Source organism: Scyliorhinus torazame, chromosome 5 (assembly GCF_047496885.1).
Source record: "Scyliorhinus torazame isolate Kashiwa2021f chromosome 5, sScyTor2.1, whole genome shotgun sequence".
NCBI classification, from domain to species: Eukaryota; Metazoa; Chordata; class Chondrichthyes; order Carcharhiniformes; family Scyliorhinidae; genus Scyliorhinus; species Scyliorhinus torazame.
The window spans coordinates 143,090,913-143,105,771 of NC_092711.1; the positions used below are offsets into that span (position 1 = coordinate 143,090,913).

Here is a 14,859-nt window from a genome sequence, read left to right on the forward strand (position 1 = left end):
GGATCGATGGGCTGAATGGCCAACTCCTGCTCTGATGCTCCGATGGTATAAAGATTGGTAGGAATGTAAATTGTGAAGAGGACATAAGGAGACTAGAAGGGATAGAGGTAGGTTACGTGAGTGGGAAAAGATCTGCCAAATGGAGAATAATGTGAGAAAATGAGAAATTGTCCATGTTGCCAGAAGAATAGAACAGTTTCTGATCTGAATAGTGAGAGATTGTAGAGCTCTGAGATTCCCGAGGGATCTGGGTGTCCAAGAGCATGAATCACAAAAAGGGAATTGAATACAAAAGTAGGGAGGTTGTGCTTCAGTTATACAGGAAATTGATGAGTCCACATCTGGAGCACTGTGTACAGTATTGCTCTCATTTAAGGAATGATGTAAATGTGTTGGAAGCAGTTCAGAGAAGGTTTACTGGACTCATTTCTGGAATTGGAGGCTGGTCTTATGAGGAATGATTGGACAGGCTGGGCTTGTGTCCAATGGAGTTTAGGTGACTTGATTGAACCGTATCAGATCCTGAGGGGCCTTGACAGGGTGGATGTGGAAAGGATGTTTCCTCTTGTGGGAGAATCTAGAAATTGGAGTCGCTTTAAAAGTAATAACTTGCCCATTTAAGGCAGAGGAGAACTTTTTTCTCTCCGAGTTGGGAGTCTTTGGAACTCTCTTCCTCAAAGGGCAGTGGAAGCAGAGTCTTTGAATATTTTGAAGACTGAGTTGAATAGATTCTTGATAAGCAAGGGGGTGAAAGGTTATTGGGGGGAATGTGGAGTTGAGGTTACAATCAGATCAACTTATTAAATGGTGGAGCAGGCTCGAGGGGCCGAGTGGCCTACTCCTGTTCCTAATTTGTATGTTATCACATCCTTTATAATAGATTGTAGCATTTTCCCTCCTACTGATGTCAGGCTAATGGGTCTGTGGTTCCCCGTTTTCTCTCTCCCTCCTTAAATAGTGGGGTTACATTTACCACCTTCCAATCTGCAGGAACCATTCCAGAATCTTTCGAATTTTGAAAGATGATCACCAATGTATCCACTATCTCTACAGCCACCTCTTTCAACACATCTGGGATGTAGAGCAGCAGCTTTTGGGGATTTATTAACTTTCAACCACATTAATTTCTCCAGTACTGCTTTTTCACTAATACTAATCTCTTTCAGTTCCTCGTGCTCACTGGTCCATTTGTTGTCTCGTGTTTTTCTGACAATTTCCGTATCTTCCTCTGTGAAGACAGACACATTGTTTAGTTTTGCTGTAATTTCCTTATTCCCCATTATAAACTCTCCTGTCTCTGCCTGGAATGGACCCACATTGGTCTTTGTGAATCTTTTCCTTTTCACATTTTACAGGAACTTTTCCAGTCGTTTTTTTATGTTTCTCGCCAGTTTGCTCTCATATTCTATTTTCTTTTTATGAGTTTCTTGATCCTCCTTTCCTGAATTCTAAAACAAGTTTCCAATCCCCAGGGTTACACTTATTTTGGCAACTATATGAGTGATAAGATCTTTTATTTTATCTTCAAAAATTAGCCCAAGATCTGGTTGATTGGAGGTGTCCAAAAATGCAACTTTATTGCTAATTATCCACCTTGATTCTCTTACATAAAAATAAATCAAAATTCAGATCAAATAATACATCAAAACATAATAAAGAGAGTTAAACAAAAACATCAGAAAATATTAGGAAATTAATAGATGGTTCAGAATTTCTTAAAGCATGAATACAGAACAAACTTTAGTCATGAAACTATTCTTAAAGAAATTCTTATCAATGGTCTAACCCCTTATTGGTTTCAAATTCTCAGCTGAGGCTTCCTGATTTAATCAGAAAACTCTGTCACTTGGAGCATGATTTATTATCCAGGCATTGGTCATTACTTAAGATTAATTAATGTCTATCAAATTAATTAAATGTCTACATGCTCCCGCCACGTGTACCAATCCTCTGAAGATAAGATGTTCTGCATTAACCTTGCTTGTTGCTGAGGCTTTGCTACATTTTGTAAATGTTTCTGTTGCTAAGGCTGCAAAACTTTTTCATTATTAGATGTATTTGTAGAACAATGGTTTATTCATTACGAGGGCTTTTATGCAACTTTTCTTGAAACCGTGTTAGATTCTGACACATATTAAGTTGCTGTACAGCAACTCTCATATTTTTATCTGAAACAATGACTTTGCATTGTGAATATTCCATTTTCTGTCTGTATGTATACTGAATTTAAGAATTATACTGCATCAATTCTTCAAGATACCAATAAATCAGTGAAGCAATAAATCTGTAATCGATCAGTGAGCCTCTTCCTTTGACCTAATGGAATCTTTAATTTTTCTTGTTAGCCACGGTTGCGTCACTATTCCTGTTGGATTTTTGTTTCTTAAAGGAATCTATATTTTATGTAAATATGTGATAATTCCTTAAATGCGATTGCCTGTGTTTCATTACACATTTTATTGTGAGTTCCCAATCAACTTGCCCCTCATAGCTTGACAGTTTCCTTCTGAGACGGAACCATGTAACCACCAAAGCCTATCTTCATCTGAACTGCATGCGTTGTGGTTCCAAACAGAAACAGGAACTATCTGTCATCTACCTTCCAAACACCCTTTCACTCTGTGATCCTGGTGAAATTTGAAGTCAAGTATTTGCCACAAGGCTCAAGAGCATCAGCCCACTGGAGGCAAAGTCGTGAGACCGGCCAGTCCAGCAGAACGAAATCCCTCCGACCCTCCCCATTGACCAACTGACAGAATGAACACAATGCTGTTCTGGGTGTAATTGAGAGTAGCAACAATAACAGCAGAATCCAATCCCTGTAATCACTTGTGACCTTGTTGGTGTCTCAGCAGGTACAAGGAAACACAGAATCCCTTCCCACACTGAATGCAGGTGAATGCTCACTCCCCGGGGTGAACTGGCTGATGTCTCCGTAGGGTGGATAAATGTCTGAATCCCTTCCCACACTGAGAGCAGGTGAACGGCTTCTCCTCCGTGTGAACTCGCCGGTGGGACGTCAGGCTGGCTGATTGATTGAATCTCTTCCCACACTGAGAGCAGTTCAATGGCCTCTCCCCAGTGTGAACCCTCTGGTGTGTTTGCAGGGTGAATGACTGACTGAATCCTTTCCCACACTGAGAGCAGCTGAATGGCCTCTCCCAGTGTGAATGCGCCGATGAGCTTCCAGTGCAGGTGGAGCTTTGAATCCCTTCCCAATGTCCTGGCATTTCCACTGTTTCTCCTTGTTCTGGGTCTCTTTGTATCTCTCCAGGTTAGACAATTGAAGGCTTCCTCATACAGAGAACACGTGTACAGTCCCTCCCCGCTGTGAAGCTCTGTAACTGGTTGAAGCTCTTTCCACAGTCAGTGCTCTGGAACACTCTCACTCGGGTGTGTGTGTCCCAAAGAATCAAGTGACTCTGTCAGATCAAGATGTGATGTTTGGGCTTTCTGTCTGTAATTCCTCCTTTTCTAATATCCTGGAAAAACAATTTACAAAATACATCACTGTCAGGACAGGATAGAAACTCAGAACAGACCATTCTAGTTTCCATGGAACATTCTTCCCTCTCTCATTCCCCAAAAGCTGTAAATCTCCATCCCACACACACTCCCTCCATTCACTGTATCTAATATTCACCCTCCCAATTCTCCTGAAGGTGCTGATTCAGGCTGATTGACAGATCCCTGCTCACTGCTTCCTGTCCTGGACACAGAGATCAGAACAAATTGGAGCTGCAGTCGGCCATTTGGCCCATTAAACTTGCTCAACCCTTTATTTGTCGAATGAGGAACGGTTGAGGACTCTGGGTCTGTACTCGGAGTTTAGAAGGATCGGGGGGATCTTATTGAATCTTACAGGATACTGCGAGGCCTGGATAGAGTGGACATGGGGAGGATGTTTCCACTTGTCGGAAAAACTGGAACCAGAGGATACAATCTCAGACTAAAGGGAGGATCCTTTAAAATAAATGTGAGGATTTTTTTCAGCCAGGGGGTGGTGAATCTGTGGAACTCTTTGCTGCATTTGAGTTTTCCTCATTTGGGAAGGCCCACGTGCCTCGGACACCAACGACATGGCCGGTAGGGACAAGCCCCGCCATCATGGTAGCGGATTTAATTGGACATTATCGATCAAAGCCAAATCACTGAGTGTCTTTAAGACAGAGATAGATAGATTCTTGATTATTAAGGAGATCAGAGGTTATGGGGAGAAGGCTGGAGAATGGGGATGAGAAAATATCAGCCATGATTGAATGGCGGAGCAGACTCGATGGGCCGAGTGGCCTAATTCAGCACCTGTGTCTTATTAGTGTCACATGTAGGCTGAAATTAACGCTGCAATGAAGTTACTGTGAAAATTAGGGCTGAACCTATCCAACCTTGGCTCCCTTATAGAATTGAAATCCGCACCACCCCCTCCCATAATCAGCTGGTGAGAATCCAAATCCTAGATTTGACCATCTTGAAGGCAGTGCTGGATAGATTCTTGAGAAGCAAGGGAGTGAAAGGTTATCGGGGGGTCGGTGGGAATGTGGAGTTGAGGTTACAATCAGATCAGCTGTGAACTTATTGAGAGAGCTGCTCCACAGTTTGGTTGTGGGATGCAGAATGTATTTATCCCAGAACCCCACTCATTCCACTTCCCTTTCTCTTTCCTCTTTTTCGGAGGTCATGTTTGGCTGATCCCACATGCTATTTACACTTATGAACCTTTTGGTGTTTGCTGCTACACAAAATCGGGCTGCCCTAAAATTCGGCCCCTTCAGTGAACGTCTGAGCACCTGGGACAAAACCGAATAGAACCAACCCCCCTAAAATTCGGCCAGTTAAGAAAGCTTCAACCACTGTATTACGTTTTTAAAATTTAAAAAAAATAAATTTAGAGTACCCCATTATTTTTTTCCAATTATGGGGCAATTTAGCGTGGCCAATCCACCTAAGCTGCACACCTTTGGGTTGTGGGGGTGAAACCAAAGCAGACACAGAATGTGCAAGCTCCACATGGACAGTGACCCAGCGCCGGGATTCAAACTTGGGTCCTCGGCGCCGTAGTCCCAGTGCTAACCACTTGGCCACGTGCCGCCCCATCACTGTATTAAGTTGATCTTTTCTCTACATCTTGCTACAACGTAACATTATATTCTGCAGTCTCTCCTTCCTTCCCTATTTACGGTATGCATTGTTTGTACTGCATGCAAGAAACAATACTTTTCACTGTATCCTAATACATGTGACAATAAATCCAATCCAATCAAAAAAATTACATTTACATCATCATCAAAACATATACACAAGGGCAGGCAAAGAATTATACAGTCAATAGGAAAGACGATCTGGCAGGTGTCTATTCTGCACTGGTTGCCTGCTCACTTAAGGGATTTGGTTCTTCTTATCCTTGGATGTCCTCTCCTGGTCTTCAGAAGATGTCTATCCCCTGGAAGGTGTTATAGTCTCTTTTGCAGACAGAAGATTAGGAGCAGCAAGGGGTTCTTCAGCAATCTCGGTTTCTGCGGATTGACCAGAAGTCGCAGTCACATGATCGGGTAGTATGGATGGCGGTTCATCCTGAGGTAGTTCTAGCACACACGGTACTGGCATATTGAAGGGTGTCACTAACAACTGATCTGTGTCGTCTCCACACTCGCTTATCTTCAGTTTGCACAGTGTAGGAGACAGGGCAAGTTTCAGACAACACAGTTACAGGGACCCTCTTCTCGCTGGTGGTGCAGCTTCACACCAAAACCTGCTCTCCTTGTCCAAAAAAGCATCTTTTGGGATTCCCTTCTCTTCTTCAGGTTTGTGACTGCTGATTGTGTTCCACTATCTCGGACGTCTCCAGGGGAAATGTTGATCAGATGTGGTTCTACGCTTCCTCTTCAGTAGTAGTAAAGCTGGGGAACTCTGAGTGGTCGTGTGTGTGGTGTGGCGAGACGTCGCCAAGAAACTGTTTAGATGGCAATTTAATGATCCTTGGTCCTTGAAGGTTCTCAGTGCATCTTCAAGGACTGGACAAACCTCTCGGCTGAACCATTTGTGGATGGGTGATAAGGTGCTGATTTTATGTGTTGGATACCACTCCTCTTTAGATAGTTCTCAAACTCCTGAGCTGTGAATTGTGGACCGTTATCACTCACAATTTGTTCTGGTTTCCCAAATCTGGCGGGAAAATCGCATCAGGATTTTCGATGGTTTGTTCCGCAGTTGTTGATTTCATTAGGACCACCTCAGGCCATTTGGAATGCGTATCTATGACAACCATCAACATGTGCCCCTCGTATGGCCCTGCAAAGTCAATGTGTAACACCATGGTTGAAGTCTCCCTGCTGACAATGAAGGAAAACATTTTGTGGCCCAAAATAGTTAAGGGCCTGTGTGCCGTTAGCAATGTGAAGTGACGACCACAGAGATATTGGTGAAATCTTCTCGCACCATAAATAATACTCAGTGCCTCCTTCTCCAACTGGACGTAATCTGATTCAGCACTTGTTAAGGTATGTGACAGAAGCTATTGGTCTTTCTTCCCCTGAAGGTGGTATGTGTGACACCACCATCCCAACACCGTACAGCGAGACATCATTGGTAAGTTGTGGTGGTAACTTTGGGTTGAAATGGACCAACACTCCTGAATTCTTCAGTGTTTCTTTAACTGACTGATGTGCTTTTTCACACTCTGGTGTCCATTGCTATGCTTGTTTGATGCACAACTAATTAGGTCATGGTTTAAGCAGGGTTGCTCGCATTGAATCAAATTAATTAACCCGAGGAATGATCTTAACTGTGTTACATTCATTGGTCATGGATCCTCCATGATAGCCTCCATCTTCTTAGCTGCCTTCTCTTAGAATGGTGAGCAAATGTGGATATTCAGCCTCAACATTCATTTGCAAATAAGCCTGCAATAGGTCAATTTTACTGAATTTCTGTCCTCCTGCTAGGCCAGTGAACAAAACCTCAATCAACAGTAGCAGGTATTGATCCGCACATAAAACCAGATTGATGGTACTTTTAAAATCTCCGTAAATGCGTATGGTTCCGTCCTGCTTCATTACAGGCACAATAGAGGCTGCACAGCCACGAGCGGTGATGAGTTGACTTGTAGTTAATTAATACACTAATCTTCAATTAACACATTTGGTTAATATAAGATCCGATGGTTCAAAAAGACATCTTGTGGAAAACAATAGCTTTCTTTCTTACTAATTCAGCAATGAGCCTTATTCTTGACACAGACTTTGACAGAAAATGATGTCATGCAGTTTATTAAAATTAGGAAATATTCTTAGTTCAAATAATGTCTGGTGGCCCTGCTGTTTCTAGGAACATTTAGGTACAATGTTATTTTTTTAAATACATACATCTATGTTATCTTCCTTGACCTTGTTATTTATGACAGCGAATACGTTATTAAAGTGATTGATTTTTAAAACTAAAATTGATTACCAAAGACCGACAGTTTGCTGAATTACAACGGTGATTACACTTCATTGGCTGTGAAACATTTTAGGACGTCCTGTGCAAAATTTTAAATTGTCCAGGAATTAGATATATTACACTCAATTCCTTCATCAAGATGATTAATAAAAATTCAATCTTCAATTTCTGTGATACCCATATATTTGACACCATTTTGAAAACTCTTGTGAAAATCCAAACACAGTGTCCTGAATGATTTGATTAAAAACACAGCGAGTTGTTGTGATTTGGAATGTGCGCCTGAAAACAGCGCAAGAAGCAGTTTCAACTGTTGTCTTTCAAAAGGGAACTGGACAGATTCTTGAAAGGACAGGAAAATTGCAGCGTGATGGTTTTAATTGGATAGCTTGGCGAAAGCATGAGCCGGTTGGGCAGAATGGCCTCCTGTGCACTCTGAGCTTCGTGTGCATTTAAACCGAGTGGTAATGAGCTGGAACCCATTTCCTATGAGGCTGGTTGAAGCCTAGATGACAGGATGGTTATAAACGGAATTTGGATCAATACTTGAGGGAAATAAACCTGCAGGGATATCGGGATAGAATGGGGAAATAGAACTGACTGGTTTGCTCTACACAGAGCCAGCATGGCCTGGTTCCGAGTGGCTCCGTTCTCTACCCTCATGAACCTACATACTAAAGAGAGAAATTTCATCAGCTCCAGTCTCTCCAATTGAAAGCAGAAACGCACCTGAATCCAACCATTGTCATCACTTGTGAACTCACCGGTGTGTCAGCAGGTGGTGTGAGTGAGTGAATCCCTTCCCACACTCAGTGCAGGTGAACAGGCTCTCCCCGGTGTGAACTCGCCAATGTCTCAGAATGCCGGACGACATTTTAAATCTCTTTGCGCAGTGAGAGCAGCTAAACGGTTTGTCCTCGGCGTGAATACGCTGGTGGACCCTCAGAACTGCAGCAGTTTTGAAGCCCTTCCCACATTCCGAGCATTTAAAGGATCTTTCATACGTGTGAGTGACCTGGTGTACAAGCAGGCTGGATGACTGAGTGAATCACTACCCACACATGGAGCAGGTGAATGGCCCCTCCCCGGTGTGAACTCGCTGGTGTCCGCAGGGCCGGTGCATCACTGAATCTCTTCCCACGCTGAGAGCAGACGGATGGCCTCCCCCAGTGTGTACCCACTGATGTGTCACTAAGTTGGAAGAATTCCTAAATCTCTTCCCACAACTGGTCAGGTGAATGGCCTCTCACCGGTGTGAACTCGCTTGTGTATCTGTAGATAAGTTGACTGATTGAATTATTTTCCACACTCAATGCAGGTGAAGAGCCTCTCCCCAGTATGAACTCGTCAGTGTGTCGGTAAGTTGGATGAATGAATGACAGATCCCTTCCCACATTCAGGACAGGTGAACGGCATTTCCCCAATGTGACTGCGGCAAAGAATCTCCAGCTTAGATGGGGCTGTGAATCCCTTCCCACATAGAGAGCAGGTGAACGGCCTCTCTCTGGTGTGAATGCGACGATGCGTTTCCAGCACAGATGGAGATCTGAAACCCTTCCCAGCCACCACATTTGCACGGTTTCTTCATGATGTGGATGCATTTGTTACTCTGCAGGTTGGACAATCAGTTGAAATGTCATCCACACACAGAACACATGTACGGTGCCCGCTGTGAAGAATGTGATAAATTTCTTCTGCTTTTTAATTAGTTAAAGTTCTTTCCTGGAACACTCTCACTCGGGTGTGTGTGTCTTGGTGCTTTTCCAGTCACACTGATGATTAAAATCTTTTGAAGCAGACAGAACAGAAAACATTTCTCCTTCCTGCTTCAAAGGCTGATGATATTCCGGTCTCAAGGAAACGAGTGAATCTATCAGATCGAGACATGACATTTGAGATTTCGGTCTGTAATTCTTCCTCTTCCAATATCCTGGAAAAACAATGTACAAAAGTTATCACTTTCAGTACAGGATAGAGATTCAGAACAGACAATTCTAGTTTCTCTGGAACATTCTTTCCTCTCTCATTCCCCAAAAGCTGTAAATCTCTATCCCACAAACTCTCCTTCCATTCTTACTCTGCTGTATCTAATATTCACCTTCCCAATTCTCCTGAAGCTGCTGATTCAGTCTGAGTGACAGATCCCTGCTCACTGCTTCCTGTCCTGGACACAGAAACATGAAAATTTAAATGCAGGCTGCCAGACAGATATATGTCTATATTATTGGACTAAAAATCATAGAATCTACCGTGCAGAAGGAGGCCATTCAGCCCATCGAGCCTGCACCAGCCCTTACATAGAGCACCCTACTCAAGCCCACGTCTCTACCCTGTCCCTGTAACTGCCACCCAGTAATCCCCACTTAATCTTTTTAGACACTAAAGGCAACTCAGCATGGCCAATCCACCTAACCCACACGGCAGCATGGTACCACAGTTGTTAGCACAATTGCTTCACCGCTCCAGAGTCCCAGGTTCGATTCCTGGCTTGGGTCACTGTCTGTGCAGAGTCTGCACATTCTCCCCGTGTGTGCGTGGGTTTCCTCCGGGTGCTCCGGTTTCCTCCCACAGTCCAAAGATGTGCAGGTTAGGTGGATTGGCCATGATAAATTGCCCATGGTGTCCACAAAAGGTTGATGCGGATACTGGGTTACGAGGATAGGGTGGAGGAGTGGGCTTAGGTAGGGTGCCCTTTCCAAGGGCCGATGCAGACTCGATGGGCCGTAGGGCCTCCTTCTGCACTGTAAATTCTATGATTCTGCATCTTTGGACTGTGGGAGGAAACCGGAGCACCCAGAGGAAACCCACACAGACACAGGGAGAACGTGCAGACTCCGCACAGACAGCAACCCAAGCTGGGAATCGAACCTAGGACCCTCGAGCTGTGAAGCAACTGTACTAACCACTATGCTACCGGGCTGCCCCTAAAAAATGTGTTCTGCCTCAAAAAATGTGGTTAATATACAGACTAGATTCCCTTTCTTCCCCTTCAATTGCTGCAAATCACCAAGTGAAGGTCAGAATAAGAAAATGAATGGAAAGGAGAGAAAATAAAGTAGTTTACTCACAGAAGTTGGAGACAGAAGGACGTTTCAGTCTGTGCGAAGGTCAATCTTCGTTCAAACAAAGCCCGCGCTCTGATTGCCTGGAGGACCAGAGTCCTTCCAGTCCTCCAATATTTTCCATTGGTTGCCGGCTGCCTGAAAACAATGGGCAACGATGTCACGTGGCGCTGGAAGCACTTTTGACTCTTGGAACGCGGACAATTTGGCCAATGGGATTAGCACAATCCTGCACATGCGCAGCTTCCCTCTCCCTTGGACATGCAGTCCCGGGCTGCCCGCCCGTGCGGCGGATAGAGTGGTTTACCCAACGTGGGGCATTGTGAGAGGCCTGGTCGCCATTGCTCACCCGGATCCCAGTCTCCTGGATTGGAATGAAAAGTGTCATTCTGACACAACGTACATATGGGTTGTCACTGGATTTGATTGTGACGCCCCTCTTAGCAAAACAGTTTCTTAACTTCAGGTGTAAAGATTTAGATACCTAGATGACATATTGGGAAGGGCATTGGGTGAATGTGAAACTGAACCCGAGAGTCACCACCTTTAGGGGAGGAGAATTGGGGAAAAGCAAGATAACATAGTGGGATGAATTAGTGTCAGAATCAATAGGGAGTGTGTGGGTGACAGAGATTTATTGATTAAGAGGGAGAAGGTTTCTGCTGCTGTTCAGGACCAAATCTTATTCATTTGAAAGGTTGGGGCTCGTTTTTGCTGATGTGAGAGACCACTGTAACTGGGCTGTAGTTTAATGCTCTGGATTCAAGTCCAATGAACCAGATTTGCATTGAACTCCCTGTATCATGTCCTTGATGTGGGATAGTTGGAACTCTGATTTGCTGGGTTAACAGTCTATCTTTAAGAACTGCTGTTTGTGATCTCTCCTTATTCATTGACGGACTCCCAGCTGAAATTATTTTACAAAACAGTTCGTGTTCAGCATCGCACCCAAACAAATCCCAGGTGTGGATTTGACAATTCCAAGTCTGAAATGTTTCATTGATTGAAATGACATAGAATAGATATTGAAGAAACATGCCATTCAGGCCACCTGGTCTGTTATGGCGTTGATGCTTCACACATGGTTCCTCCCAGTCTTATTCACCTTCACTGTCAGTCAGGGCTCAGTGGGTTACACTCCTACCTCTGAGTTCCAAGGTTCTGGGCTCATGCCCTCATTCAGGACTGGAGAAGTACACTCAGGGCTGACACTGCAGTGCAATACTGAGGGAGTGCTGCTGTGTTGGTGTTACCATCCTTCAGATGAGATGTTAATGAGGCCCAGTTTACCTGCTTGGTTAGATTTAAAAGACCGCATGTTGTTATTTTTGAGATGAGCAGGGGAATTGTCCCGGTGTTCTGGTCAATATTTATCCCTCAATCACGAACAACAGCACAAAAACAGATCTTCTGCTCATTATCACACGGCTCTTTCTGGGGTTTTGTTAATTGTCGGTAGGTTGCAGGGTACAGAAATGAGTGTGAAAAACTTGCAGATGGAGTATAAGGCAGGAGGAATAGAGAAGCAGTATCCTATTTAAATGGAGAGAGATTACAATACACTGTGTTACAGAGGGATCTGGGTGTCCTGGTATAGGAATCACAAAAAGTTAGTGTGCAGGTACAGCAAGTGATTAGGAAAGCAACTGGAATATTAGTGTTTCTCACAAGGCGAAATAGAAGCTACAGCTCTGCAGGGCCTTGGTTAGACCACATCTGGAATATTGTGCACTGCATCTTCACCTTGTTTGAAAAACAAAGATATAATTGTGTTAACTGCAGTTCAGAGAAAATTCACGCGACTCATTCCTGGGATGAGGGGCTTCTCTTATGAAGAAAAGTTGAAAATGTTGGGCGGACTTTAGATGAAGGAGAGGTGATCTTAATGAAACATTTACAATCCTGAGGGGATTTGATAGGGTAGAAATCAGGAGGATGTTTCCAATTTTGGGAGAGACTAGAACCGGGGGACACAGTTTATCAATATGAGATCCACCATTCAGATGGAGATTGAGGAGAATGTTTTTCTCTCAGTGGGTCTTCAGTCTGTGGAATTCTCTTCCCTAGAGAGCAGTGGGGGCCGGGTCATTGAATATATTCAGGGCAGAGTTGGACATATTATTAACAGAGGAGACAAGGGTTATGGGGGTGGAACAGGAAAGTGGAGTTGAGATCACAACCAGATGAGCCATGATCTTATAGAATGGGGCAGCAGGCTCGAAGGGCTGACTGGCCTACTCCTATTCCTATGTTCCTATCCGGTTGTGCCTAAATTTGCTGCCACGTTTCCTACATCACCACAGTGACTACACTTCAGAAAGTACATCCTTGGCAGCAGAACGCATCGAGAATTCCAGTGGCCCTGAAAGGTGTTATATAAATACAAGTCTTTTTTTTCTATCTGCAAATCCCTCTGTTCTTTTCTCTTTCATGGACTTATCCAGCTTCTCCTTAAAGTCACGCACACATTGACACTCAAATTGATAAAGGAACCAAAGGCGACATGAGGGAAACCTTTTTTACAGAGCGATGGGTGAGGATCTGGAAGGTTCTGATGAGAGTGTGGTGGAGGCAGATTGAATCGCGGTTTTCAAGAGGGAATTGGGTAAATGCTATAAAGGGAAAGAATTTGCAGGGTTATGGGGGAAAGGCAGGGGAGTGGCACTAACTGAGCCGCTCTTACTGAGAGGTGACAGACACAATGGGCCGAATGGTCTCCTTCTGTGCTGTGAGCATTCTGTGATTCAATGCTGCAAATCGTGGGATCTCCATGATCCATCAGGAAGTTATGGAATGGGGAGAATCGAGAGTCCCTCAAATGTTGCCCCTCCCTGTCATAGTCATCAGCCAACATCCTTCTCCCTCTCCAACTACGAATCTCTGTCCCCCACAAACCACATTAATCACTTTGAACTTGAACAAAAGGAGCTATCTGGCGGAAGGGAGACCAAATTCAAGGAGACCCAGCAAAGGTGGCAGCAGAGTGGTGTTGAATTCACACAATGAGATCGGAGATGAATCAGTCTTGTTGCCGATGGTACAGAATGTCCAGCAGAGGCAGTGTAGATGGAGCCAGATGTCCAATCTGGGCCAGAGCCCCTTGTATGTGATGCTGCAGGATCAATGTTAAAACGGCAGGTTGAGACTGTGAAGTACAGCAATGCAATATTACTGGTTTCATAAACCAGAGGCCATGTCACATCATCCTCATCTCTCCACACTACGTTTGACAAAGGATCTGTATCCCTCATCGGGTACCCCCGAGATTGTTGAATGTCTCAGACATTAAGAATTGAAAGGAAGGCTGTGGGGCTCTTTGTCTCAGAAGACAAACAGACTCCTGTTGGACAACCTGGGATATGAAATGCAGATGGATTTTGTATAGCTCTCTTTGAATTTTGTCTGTGTGGCCCACAATGTGTCTTCGGTGGATCTTCAGGGATAATGAGGTGCAAGTTTTCTATACACTATCAGATCGCTCTTTTTATTCAAGGGCATCTCTCTTAAACAGACATAGATTCAGTCATTTTTGTGTCTTTGTTCAGTGACCATGTCTCTATACAGGTTGAGATCGTTGTCCCTCAACATGTCACACAATCTTATTAAAACTTCACAGGACCGTTGTCCCAATAGCTTAGCTTATATCTCTCTTTATGCACTTGATATGTCAGGCAGCATCTCGGATTTTAAGCATGGTGCTGGATTTTCCACTGTCGGGATTCTCCATTGCACCGGCAGTGCACTGACACCTGGGAATTTCCCAACGGAGTGGGGTTGCCCGCAATGGAAAATCCCATTGGCCGGCTGGCAGGATGGAGAATCCTGCTGCCGGCGGGGGTGGCGGATATACAACTGGTGCAGTGGGGCGGAGAATCCCACCCATGGTTTTCCTTTTAAGGTTTCAGAGGCAAATGATCAAAATATTATCAAGAAAAAGGCAACTTATTCATCTCATCTACAAGTCCCTGAATCTCACTGGAATATTGGTGGACACCAGATTGTTACATTCCAGTTAACTACACCCAAGGTGAGTTATTCTAATTCCCTTCTGTCCAGGACAATCGAACATTCCCATCTGATCCCAGGTATTAACATATTCTGTTTGTTTATTCTTTATTGTTGATGTCAGGCTGGGGTTGTTCACCTTGGAGCAAAGGAGGTTGAGGGGAGATTTGATAGAGGTGGACAAGGTTATGATAGAGTTAGGTAAGGTGGATAAAGAAAAGATGTTCCCATTATCTGATGGGACAAGGATGAGGGGGACACAGATTTCAGGATTTGGGTAAGAGATTCAGGGGGGATGTGAGGGAGAATATTTTTACACAGCAAGTGGTAATGACTTGGAACTCACTGCTCACGA

The 14,859-nt window shown here is 44.1% G+C and overlaps 1 protein-coding gene and 1 long non-coding RNA gene across 2 annotated transcripts in view; one reads left to right on the forward strand and one right to left on the reverse strand.

Annotated features, from left to right (window-relative positions):
* LOC140417948 (uncharacterized) overlaps positions 1–14,859 on the forward strand; it is a 142,860-nt gene that overhangs the window by 109,875 nt on the left and 18,126 nt on the right. The gene's annotated exons all lie outside the window — the stretch shown is intronic.
* LOC140419930 (uncharacterized) lies at positions 2,309–10,632 on the reverse strand. The gene is made up of 3 exons (XR_011946096.1): positions 10,506–10,632; positions 8,202–9,367; positions 2,309–3,482 (listed from the first exon to the last, which is right to left on the reverse strand). It is a non-coding gene; the product is annotated as an uncharacterized lncRNA (long non-coding RNA).